The sequence below is a fragment of the Cupressus sempervirens genome, chromosome 2 (genome assembly GCF_028749045.1).
Source record: "Cupressus sempervirens isolate cs-2001-9-10 chromosome 2, ASM2874904v1, whole genome shotgun sequence".
Lineage (NCBI taxonomy): Eukaryota > Viridiplantae > Streptophyta > Pinopsida > Cupressales > Cupressaceae > Cupressus > Cupressus sempervirens.
In genome coordinates this window covers 718,897,378-718,908,470 of record NC_143119.1, presented here as the reverse complement: position 1 = coordinate 718,908,470, position 11,093 = coordinate 718,897,378, and positions in this window count along the sequence as shown.

Genomic DNA, 11,093 nt, shown 5'->3' with positions numbered 1-11,093 from the left:
GGGATTTCATTCTCCTTTTAAAGATTTCGAAGACTCGAGATTAGGTATGAATCTACGATCAATATTAAATATTCATTTCCCGCTCATTCCTTACACTTTTCTTATTGGTTGCATGCCTTCTATATTTTTTTTATTGGTTGCATGTTGATTGCATAGGTAATGTGAAAGATTCGATCTTGTCTTCAAGATCCTTCGAGATTCATCCTTTATCAGCTCCAAAAAAGTTTACATTTGAGTTTGTGAAGGCACAAACTCGTATGTTGATTTCTATGTTACTCAGCACATACTAGTTGTTGATGCTTGGCAAATATAGAAAAACTGGCTCACTCAGCTCCTATAGCAATTTTGTTTCACTTGACATCTATAGTGACTCCACACCTATGCTTTTCTCAGCACTTGAACTCTACTCGGTAGCTAAAGATTGCTCGACACCTGATGTTCACTTGGCACCTTTCTCTAGCTCGACAAACATTGTAGCTTGGCTTCTGTATTATACTTGGCATTAACTTGAAAATTTGGTTAAGTGTGTTAACACTCAAATTTCAAAACCAATCTAAGACTAACAATCTCCCCCTTTGACATGAGTGGCAAAAACACTTAACTAAACATTATAAATCTGATCTCCATGAGTATACTACATATTCATGTTAGGCATATGTACAAGACTATCAAAAACTTATTCAAAATTTTATATACCTCAAAATCTTGTAACTCTCCTTGAGCTATTGTGCCATTTTCATTCCTGTAACCAAAATTTTGTGTTGAATGTGTCTCATGCTGATACATCTACTTACTATTTGCCTTATCTTCCTTTACTGTATCTGTGTACCCTATTTTTGAATCATGTACTATGTATCTGTTCACTGTCATATCTGCTTGCAGTTTTGCATCCTTTAGGCTTTATTACTTCCTAAAAATATAAATTGGAATAGCTCCCCCTTTGGATATTCTTTATTGCTTTCGTCAAAGAATGTATAATGTAACCATTCTTATTCACATTTCCTTATTCAATGAATTATACTCCCCCATAAGTATATTCTCCCCCTTTTTATTAGATGCAAGAAATAATGAATGAATATTATTATTCTCCCCCTTATTATCTCTCCTCCTTTTTGACACTTATGTCAAAGGGTCCTAAGGATGAATACAATACTTTGCCAAAAATGTTTTATTTACCTCCATAATCATCTTGAGAGAAGCATCCCAATTGTCTAAAGCTATCTCCAATGACTTGTACTGGATGGTTGTCTCTGCTGCAAGATGAACAAGGCCTTCTAAAGTAGAAAGATTTGGGTCTTTTTTTAGTACATTTTTTGCATAGGCCTACTCCTTATGAAGTACTTCCAGACGTGGAGTTATGGAGGATTGAATTTGCATCAATTTGGCCTTAATGTTGGCCTCCTCTGCTGTCAACATAGCTAACTCTTTTTGTGTGTGAAGTGTTGCTGCAAAATGCTTCTCACTTTGAGTTGGATCTTTTGGTAATTGTGTGCTAGAAATCTTTAGATTATGCTCCAAGCTTAGTATCATTTGGCTTGTCTCCTGTGTGAAATAAGATAAATCACAAAACTTGGTGTACAATGAGAATAAATTCTCAAATACCTTTTTCACTTTTCCAATCTTCTTTACCAATTCAACTTGTGAAAGTGCAATTTCACTTTATATCTTTTCATTCACTTTCATCTAAAATTTCTTTTCTAACCATTCCAATAATTTGACATTAGTTTCAAGGTCCTTATTTTGTACCTGGTCCACAATATTGGATAATTGCTCCATTATGGGCTGAGTTTCATCAAGTACTTGCAAGCTAAAGACATCAAGAAATATGTCTTTGATTTCTACCAATGCCTTCTTCTGCCTATACTCATTTCTAAGTATCTCTTGCCTCTTTTCTAGTGCCTCTTGTACTTCATTTATCTATTGTAGGTTCATGGTTCTTGAGTCATAGCTTGGTATGACTATTTCTTCATCAAGTGCAGGATCTCCATAATGAAGTACCCTTGCAACCTTGGTAGTGCTTGTGCTTGGTGCTGATATCTAAAATGGTACTACATTAGTGCTTGGCTTCTTTTGAGGAGTCCCTGAGGTAGGCAAGTTTACCAATGTTTTTATTGCCTCTTGCTTCTTAGGGGTTTTCTCTACTTCTTTCTCATCTTGTCTACTGCCTTGATCAATAATGACAATCTGAGGAGGTGCACCTTGACTGTGTGCAGTAGGAACATCTTGTCCTATTGGTTCCTTTGTAGGCTCCTCGGTAGTAGTTGTCACTTTTATTGTAGAGTCAACCTTAGCAATTTTTCTTGTACCTCTTGCTCTTTAGGTTGATCTGTTGTAGCTGTGGGAGGTTGTGTCAATTGTTCTTGTGTGCTTTTCTTCTCCCTTGTTATTTTTGCTACAGCTTTCTATAGCTCATCAACACTCGCCAATACTGAATTTGTACATAGTTGTGCTTGTAGTGTTGATTGGTGAAGGATCTTCTTCAGATCTTTTGCAGTCAAAGGATTGATGTATAGAGTTGAAGTGTCAAGAACATCTTGTATAGTTACTATCTCTATAGGTGTTGTGTGTGGAGGGTTTGGTGGTGGCAATTGGGTGTCTTGGACACTCTGTTTAGTCTACTGCTCCTCTTCATCATGTGTCTCCACTATCTCTTTTTCTGTTTCTTTCTCTCCTTCATCCTTTTCTTGTTCTCTTTCATCCTCTTTCTCATTATTTTCTTCCTCTTCATCATTTCTACCTTCAAATAGGTCTTCCTACCCCCCTTTTACAGTTGTCAAACCATATATCAATTTCCACATTTGTGTGGACTTTTGAACATCTTCAATTTGATTTTGCAAAATATTGAAGGCTCTATATTTGGGTGCAAATTTTCTCCCATGCTTTTTACTAGCCTTAGTTATTTGACCTTTAGTAAGATCTGGGATTACATGAACCAATATAGACTCTCTTATTTCTCTCTCCATCTTAAGATAGTAATGCCACTTCTTTTCAACCAATGAACTTAACTTCTTAGTCATTGAAGTGTCTAGTTCAAGTGGAGTAGTCTTGAACTTAGACATCATAGTGTAGATAGATTCTTCCACTATGTTTTTTTGTTCTTTTGACAACTTATTAAATTCTATGGTCTTTACACCAGACAAATCTGCATTATCTCTTATATTGTTGCAAATATTTTCTAATTTAGAAGTGGTAGAATGGCTTACCAATCTAAATTGATCTTCATCAGATTTTGTTCTTTCCTCATCTAATTTTGGAGATGCAACATACTTCCTCCTTTTCTTCTACTCTAGAAGCCTTTCTTGTTCTATTTCCTTCTATTTTTCCTGCTCCTTTGCCCCTTGTGTAGTAGCCCTAGTGTTAGCCCTTGTAGTTGGCTCGGCTTGGTTTGGCTTTGCAGGTTTCTTCTTCTTCCCTTTAGGCTAGGCAACTGGTTGCTTTTGAGCTTTCCTTTTCTGTGGCTTGGCCTTTGAAGCTTTCTACTTGGCAACTTATTCTTAATCTATATCTTCTCCCATACCTTGGGTTAGGGAAAGTGGCCCTTGATCTTTCTCTTCTTCATCACCCTTATCATCTTCACCTTCTTATTTTGCTTCTTTTGCAGTGCCTTCTCCAAACTTGGCTTTCAGCTTCTTTACAAGCTTGTCTTTCTTCTTCAAAGTGGAGGTAGTTTTCAATTCCATATCAAATTTCCTTTGCTAATAGAGTAGTTATTGCAGTTGATGTCTCATCTATATTTATCTCATATCCAAGAGGTCTCAACCATCTCACTCTTGGTATGGCCACTTGTATATATATGTAATAAATATCTACAAGAAAAAAAAATTCATTTACATTTTTCTCTACCAAAGGAACTAGAATTCTAAGCCTCTACTTCATTTATTTCTTGAAATCTTCAAAATAACTTGTCATCAAGGTCTCAAAATTGGCTCCCATCTGCTCTATGTATTTGTTTACCTGAGCTATGATTGACCTATCATTCTTCCATGCTACTTTACCAAAAGAAAGGAATGCATTCTGTACATAAAAGAAACTACATATCAAAATTGTACCGAATTTACATTGTGCTCCTTTTGTTCTTCTGATTGCTACCAAATTTTCATTTATCTATTGTAGTTGCAATTTTGCAAGATCATATGTATGATCTTTCTTTACTAGTTTATAACCTACTTCCATTGCAATACATGGCACACTATTGAGTTTGTTGGACTAATATAATTTGTGTGTTATGACCCTTACTACAAAGTCAACTAGAGGGTCTTGGATGGTTTCATCCCTCTTTTATTCCATTTTGCACTTGTGTTCTTTTCAATTGCCTCCTTAGAATCGCTTCTAAGGGTCTTTGGCTGATCTAGGGTTGGGTACCTTGTCACTCTATGTACTATCCACTTAGTGATTTTGATAGGACCATCCTCTAACCATAAAATACCATCATGCACTTGGCTCAAAATTAGTCTAATCCATTCTGTCTTAAACACTGTGGAGAAATCTAGGGCTCACGTTAAACCCTTCCTCTCAAAAATTTTGTACTCCTCTTTCAGTACTCCATTATCCCACAATTTCTCATATGCCTCCCTCATTTCCATGTCACCTATGGCTCCAACCTTGCAGTTATAGCATTTTCTTATGTCTTGAACCATTACAACTTTTGGGGGTATAATGGAAAGGGCTCCAACGAGATCATTTTTGTATGCAATCTCTGGGATTGGACAAAAATCAGGTTGCCTACCTCCTTGGACACTAATTGAACTTCAAATGTTTCCTTTTCTTGAGTTTTTCTTGAGCTAGATGCCATTTTTACCAAGAAAACATGAAACTACATAGCTCAGCATAGTAGTAAATACCTTAAAATCAATGAAATCGTGTTGAAATGTTGTTGGAATCTTCGTATACACTGGTTTCTTCACCTTTGATTCACTCTATTCTTTTTCTCATCTTTTCTCTATGTTCGCAATAAAGTAAAATGAATGAAAATATGATATTATACCTTATTTTCACTACATTTAATGCTTAGTATGTTTATAACTGTCCACTCAGCTTCTGAAGGATTCTATATTACTCGGCTTCAACTACCTTTTCAATACTTAGCTTCCATTGGAGTATTACTCACTTGGCTTTAACTAAGATTTCTTCTTCACTCGGCTTCCTCTACCAACTCGCCTCCTACCAATCATTCAGCTCTTATAGTCTTTGACAATCAACTTGGCTTGTACTAAAATTTTACTCGGCATTTGGGGGCAACTCGGCAACACTTGTGAAATCTTGAATTTTCAACTTTACATCTTTGTTTATGCTGATCTATTCTTTTCAGTACTTTCTTTTCTAAGGACTATTGTATGATAAAACTTTGTAAACCAGTCCCTTATACCTTCTCTTGCTTAGTTTGATGAAGTGTGACCACCTAACCTGTTAGGTGAAGTGATCCCTTCATTTTATGTGCTAACCTCATCTTTCTTTTTCCATGTCTTATTCATTTCTCCTCTAACATGTTCAACATTTACCATCTCTTTACCTTTGTCATTCTTTGATTTGGGTGCCTTTGACTTTGTTGGAAAATTTCTATTTATATGACCAGTCTTCAAGCAACTAAAACATGTGGTTTGGCTCAACCATCTACTATAATTCCCTCTAAAATGTGTCCTTATGCAATTTTCAAGAATGTGTCCAAATTCTTGATAGTAATGACAACTATACCTGGTGTTGTAGTCCCAATTATAGTGATGACCATGGTTACCTTCCTTTATTGCTTGATTTGATGTCCACATAGGCTTTGATCTGCACTCAAAAGCTCTATGTCCATACTTCTTGCAATTGTAGTAGTGACTTTCAAATTTTGGTGTTCTAATAGTCCTAGTCCTACAGTTATGTGCTTGATGTCTTTGTATTTTGCACTTATGACAATAACTTGCATTCTTAGGCTTGTCATGCTAATAGGCATTCTTGCTCCTGCATACATTAGAAGTATATCCATTTTTACCATAGAAATGACAAGTAGGTTTAGTGTTCTTACCTCTATTACTCCTTTCTTCTGCAATCTTGGAGGACTCTCCTTGTTCAGTGCTAATCTAACCTAGTCCTGAAGTATCATTACTAGCCCTTGGTGATTTTACTAGCTGCTAGAAGTATTTGATGGCCTCATTTGGTTTTGTTGAGGCTTTCTACAATCTCCTTTTCTCTTTTCAGGTCATTTTGCAATTTTTCATTTTGCATCTTTAGTGTAGAGATCTCAATATCCTTGATATTTAGTTTATGATGTGCATTCATCATCTAACTTAGGGTGTCTAGCTGTATCTTTGAGATTCTTGCAAGCTCAATTGACTTTTATTCTAGTCTGTTGGCAAGATTTATCTTGTCTTCTTCAAGCATAGCCTTGTCTTCAATGGCTCTTTTCTTCTATTTAGTTACTTCACAAAAGCATCATGGCTTGTGATTCTTGTTCAAGCTTGAGTATTCTGATTTTTTCTGCTTGAGCTCTATTATTCTCCATCAGATGCATCAAACTCTTTGAAATCTCCATTTGAAAATAGATTTGAGGTGTCAATCTCCTTGTACTTTATGTCATTCTTAGTTATGGCAATCTTTTTTCTTCTTTTTAAAGATTTTCTCAGTTCTCCTCTAGCATCTTCCAAAGCATGTAAAGAAAGTTATATGTCAATTGTCTGATTCTCTATGATCTTCCCAAGTTTGTAGACTTTCATTTCTAGATATTTTCTCCAAGTTGTAAGGCTCCTTCTTCTGAGAACTTGGCTCTGATACCAATTGTTAGAATTAACAAGTGGGAATATTTACTTCTAAGAGTGGGCGGGGGGGGGTTGAATCAGAAGTAACTTACTTTAACCCTTTTAAATTTCTTTAACTAAAACCATTCACATGCATCCAATTTATCTAATGAACATGAAAGTAAAGATGTGCACGAAAATAGAAAATATACAAATTTGGTAACCCAGAGACCCTCCAAAATGAGAAGGTAAAATTGGGGTGGGGATGACACCCATAAAATATCACTACAACAATGTGTAATTGTTCAAGGTTACAATGTTTGACCACTTCCAATGGTATGTCCTATGAAAGGCCTGACATGTTAAAAACTTTACACTCTATCAAAAGTGACCTGGTTAAAGGATTTAACTGCATTGCTAAAAGTAGACCTGGTTAAATGACTTTTGTACATTCACTTGGAATTCCACCCTATTAAAGGATTTACAAATGGTTTCTAGGCCAACCTAAGTCCATAGGATTTCCATATCTAATACAATTGTTAGAGAGTATTAGAAAATCTTTGACCTGATAGCTTTGCAATCTTTAATTGTTGATTCCAAATCCTTGTTCTATTATTGCTAATCTGATCGTTGCTTGATCTGATATGTCACTCTGCATAGTTCTAATACTCTATTCTTCAATAACTAAATTTTGCAATGCTGCTTTGTTCTTCACTAAGTCTCTTACCTCTCTAAATTTTGTTATAGTTCACCCATACACTTCTCTTATCCACTCATATAATGGAATTTCATTCTCCTGTTAAAGATTTTGAAGAGTTAGGATAAGGTACGAATCTATGATCAATATTAAATCTTCATTTCTCGCTCATTCCTTACACTTTTCTTATTGGTTGCATGACTTCTACATTTTTCTTATTGGCTGCATGCTAATTGCATAGGTAATGTGAAAGATCCAATCTTATCTTCAAGATCCTTTGAGATTCATCCTCCAAAAAATGGTTTACATCTGAGTTTATGAAGGCAAAAACTCATATGTTGATTTATGTGTTACTCAGCACATGCTAGTTGTTGATGTTCAACACATATAGAAAAACTGGCTCACTTGGATCCTATAGCAATTCTATTTCACTTGACATCTATAGTGATTTAGCACCTATACTTTGCTCGGCACTTGAACCTTACTCGGCACCTGAAGATTGCTCGGCACCTAAAGTTGACTCGACACCTGTTGAATTCTCTGGCTCGGCATACATTGTAGCTCGGCTTCTATATTATACTCAGCATTAACTTGAGAATTTGGTTAAGTGTGTTGACACTCAAATTTCAAAACCAATCTAAAAATAACAAATTGATGATATTATTAGAGAGTAATAGTAAGGTTTGATCTGATACAACTTACAACTTTATTTGTAGATTATAGTTTACTGTCCAATCCTCCATTCTACTTGGCCTTCATACATTGCAGTTCTAATAGCTTGTTCACCCTTCAAGTATTCATCTCCTTAAGCCTCCTTGCTTAGCATGCCAATGCAGTCTCCTCTAACGTCACTTGTTGAAGCAAAGCCCTTGAATCCTTGTCTTCCTTAGGTTCTCGCACATGAATCTCTTGCTTCATGACTAGCCATTCCTATAAGTAGGAAATTAAGATATTTTGCTACTCATTTTCCATCGTCCAATTTTAGGTTAGGATGCATTAGGTATGATACAATAAATCTACCCCACATTCCATCTCTCTTCTACAAACTTCTCCTAGAATCCTCTTTGAATTCTCCTAAACATGGTTTACTTTGAATTCTGTGCCACCATCTTAGTATCCTTATCTTCCACCTCATTCAAATAATCCAAGAAAACAAACTTGTTAGCTCAAATTTATTGAATCCATGATCTTTTAAATAATACAACAGCTTAACATTATCAACCTTCTGATGCTTGACATATACTACATTGCTAGGCATCCACTGTGAAATTACTTGGTGCTGACTAAAATTTACTGGTGCTTGACATCAACTAAACTTTACTTGACATCTATTTTTCTGCTCGGCATACACTAGAATGAACTTTTGCTCGGATCCAACTAATTCTCTGTTGGACTTGTACTGACTTTTCTGGGCACCTACTATCAAATCGATCAAGCTTGGAAAGCAAACTTTGTGTAACTTGTTCTTCTAAACTATCTTAGTGTAACTAGCCTCTGTAACCTTAAGTAGATTATCAATACATCTTGTCATCACTATCTTAACTGATCCTTGTACTTCATTACATAATCATAACTCAATCTTTCCTCTAGGTGATATTGTTACATCTCTTGATCAAATCCTCTTTATCAATCAAATAAGTGATATTACTTAAATCTTATAAATAGTTGTCTCGCCAGCAAATAGCAGGTTTGACATTTGTGACAAAACAATGATTGAAGCATACTTGTATGTTATCAACAATCTTCCTTTACAATCTCCCTCTTTGATTAGCTTCTTCAATCTATTTTCAACATGCAATACTTGTATTGATAATACACAATGCCCTTGGGCTAACTCATTTTTTTGGTATGTTATATTGTTAAGATCACATATTTTTGGTATGTTATAGTGCTTTCAAATTATTTTTGTGTGTTTAAGTTGTGCATGATAATTGTAAATGATTCAATTCTACATGACCTTTTCTGTCTTCACACAAAGGGAAAGTTTTCATGTTCAATTTGTTATCTGAAGATGAAATCTTGTTATTCAAGAAGTTTAGGGAAGCAGGTGTTCTATGAGTTTAGGCACTTCCTTTACAATAATAATAAGTATCAAATTGTCAAAAAAATTAAAGCTACAAAGAATGACACCTCATCTATGGAAGTTGAAATACGATCGACTAAATCATCGAGGTAATGTCCAGTTTGTGGTCCAAAGTTTGAAATTTATATTTTAATATTGTGTTATATTTATAAATTATGTAATTGAAGCTCGTGAAGGTCATCAAGGTATCAATGACCAAATTCTTGGAGGAACGAAAAGTTATCCTACTCAATTTAGTAGGTTACCGTACTACAAGGATCTCCTAATCATGCATTTGTTTGATGCTATGCATATTAGAAATAGTGTAATAGAGACATTGTGGAAAATATTGGATGGAATGCATGATAGAGAAAAAATTGTCAAAATTTGTACTGACATTCATGAATCCAATTGTGCACTGAAAGATTACATTGAATCAAATAGTAATGGAAGCCACACAAATACGAGTGTCGTTCTTTGATTATTAATGGAGTGATGCATTAAAAGAAGTCATAAAAAACAAAATTTATCACAAGATTTACTGCAAATATAAGCACTCTTGTATCAAAGAAAGACAATTTTGAGCTAGGGTTGAAAATATATGATTGACATACCTTTGTCAAGGTAAGTCATGTTCGTTATTTAAAATATATTTGTAAAATTGAATGTACTACCTATTGCATTTATTTAATAATATATTGAAATAATTATTTTTTAATGATTGCAGTATGTCCTACCTCTATCCCTCCCACACCAGTTTGACAATAATATTAAACAAGTTATATATGATCTTGAAAAATACATGAGGTTAGAAGTGTTTTTCTTATATTTGTATAATTTTATATGAAATCTCGTTTATATGTTCTTGTGTGCTGAATCTCTTTTAGGTGGTTATCATCTAAAGAAATTGATAAAAGAAGATATAAAACTTAGAAAAGAAAAATTCCACAGCTTATGTGTGAAATGCAAAAGTGTCTATGTTCAACCTTTTTCAATGCTCAAGAACACTACTTCATACGTCAAGTTGAGGAGATTGAATTGTGTGGATCTATACAAAGTAGGTCAATGTGGATGATTAAGAGGCACTTGGAATTTATGAAGGGCTTGGTTTGACAAAGAGCACATTCTGAGAGTTCTATGGTAAAGAGATATATGGTATAATAGACTGTGGTGTACATTAGTGAATATCTTTTAAAGTTTGCAGCAAATATCTATGTAAATCACATTTGGGATCCCAACTCTATTGACAAATTTGAAGGGGAGTGCTTGACGGAGAAAGGTAGATTGAGGAGAGTGAGAGGTAATTATAAATTATTTTTCATAGTTAATTAATTCTTATCTATCATCAATATAAGTTGTTTCTAACTGGTCTAATTGTTTTCTTTATAGTTGGTTGTGAGTGAGATGCACCACATTTGTACATTGCAAACAATATTTGATTGGATAATGGTATGGATTGAATAGTCTCAAGAAAATGGTCACTTATTAACATAGGACAGTGTTGCATTGTTGGTTAAAGAAGCTCATCGTAATGGAGATCCCAACATTATGCCAATGTTACTTGATCTAACATATGGCTTAATAGATACAAAGGTACATAAAAGATTACCAATCATGA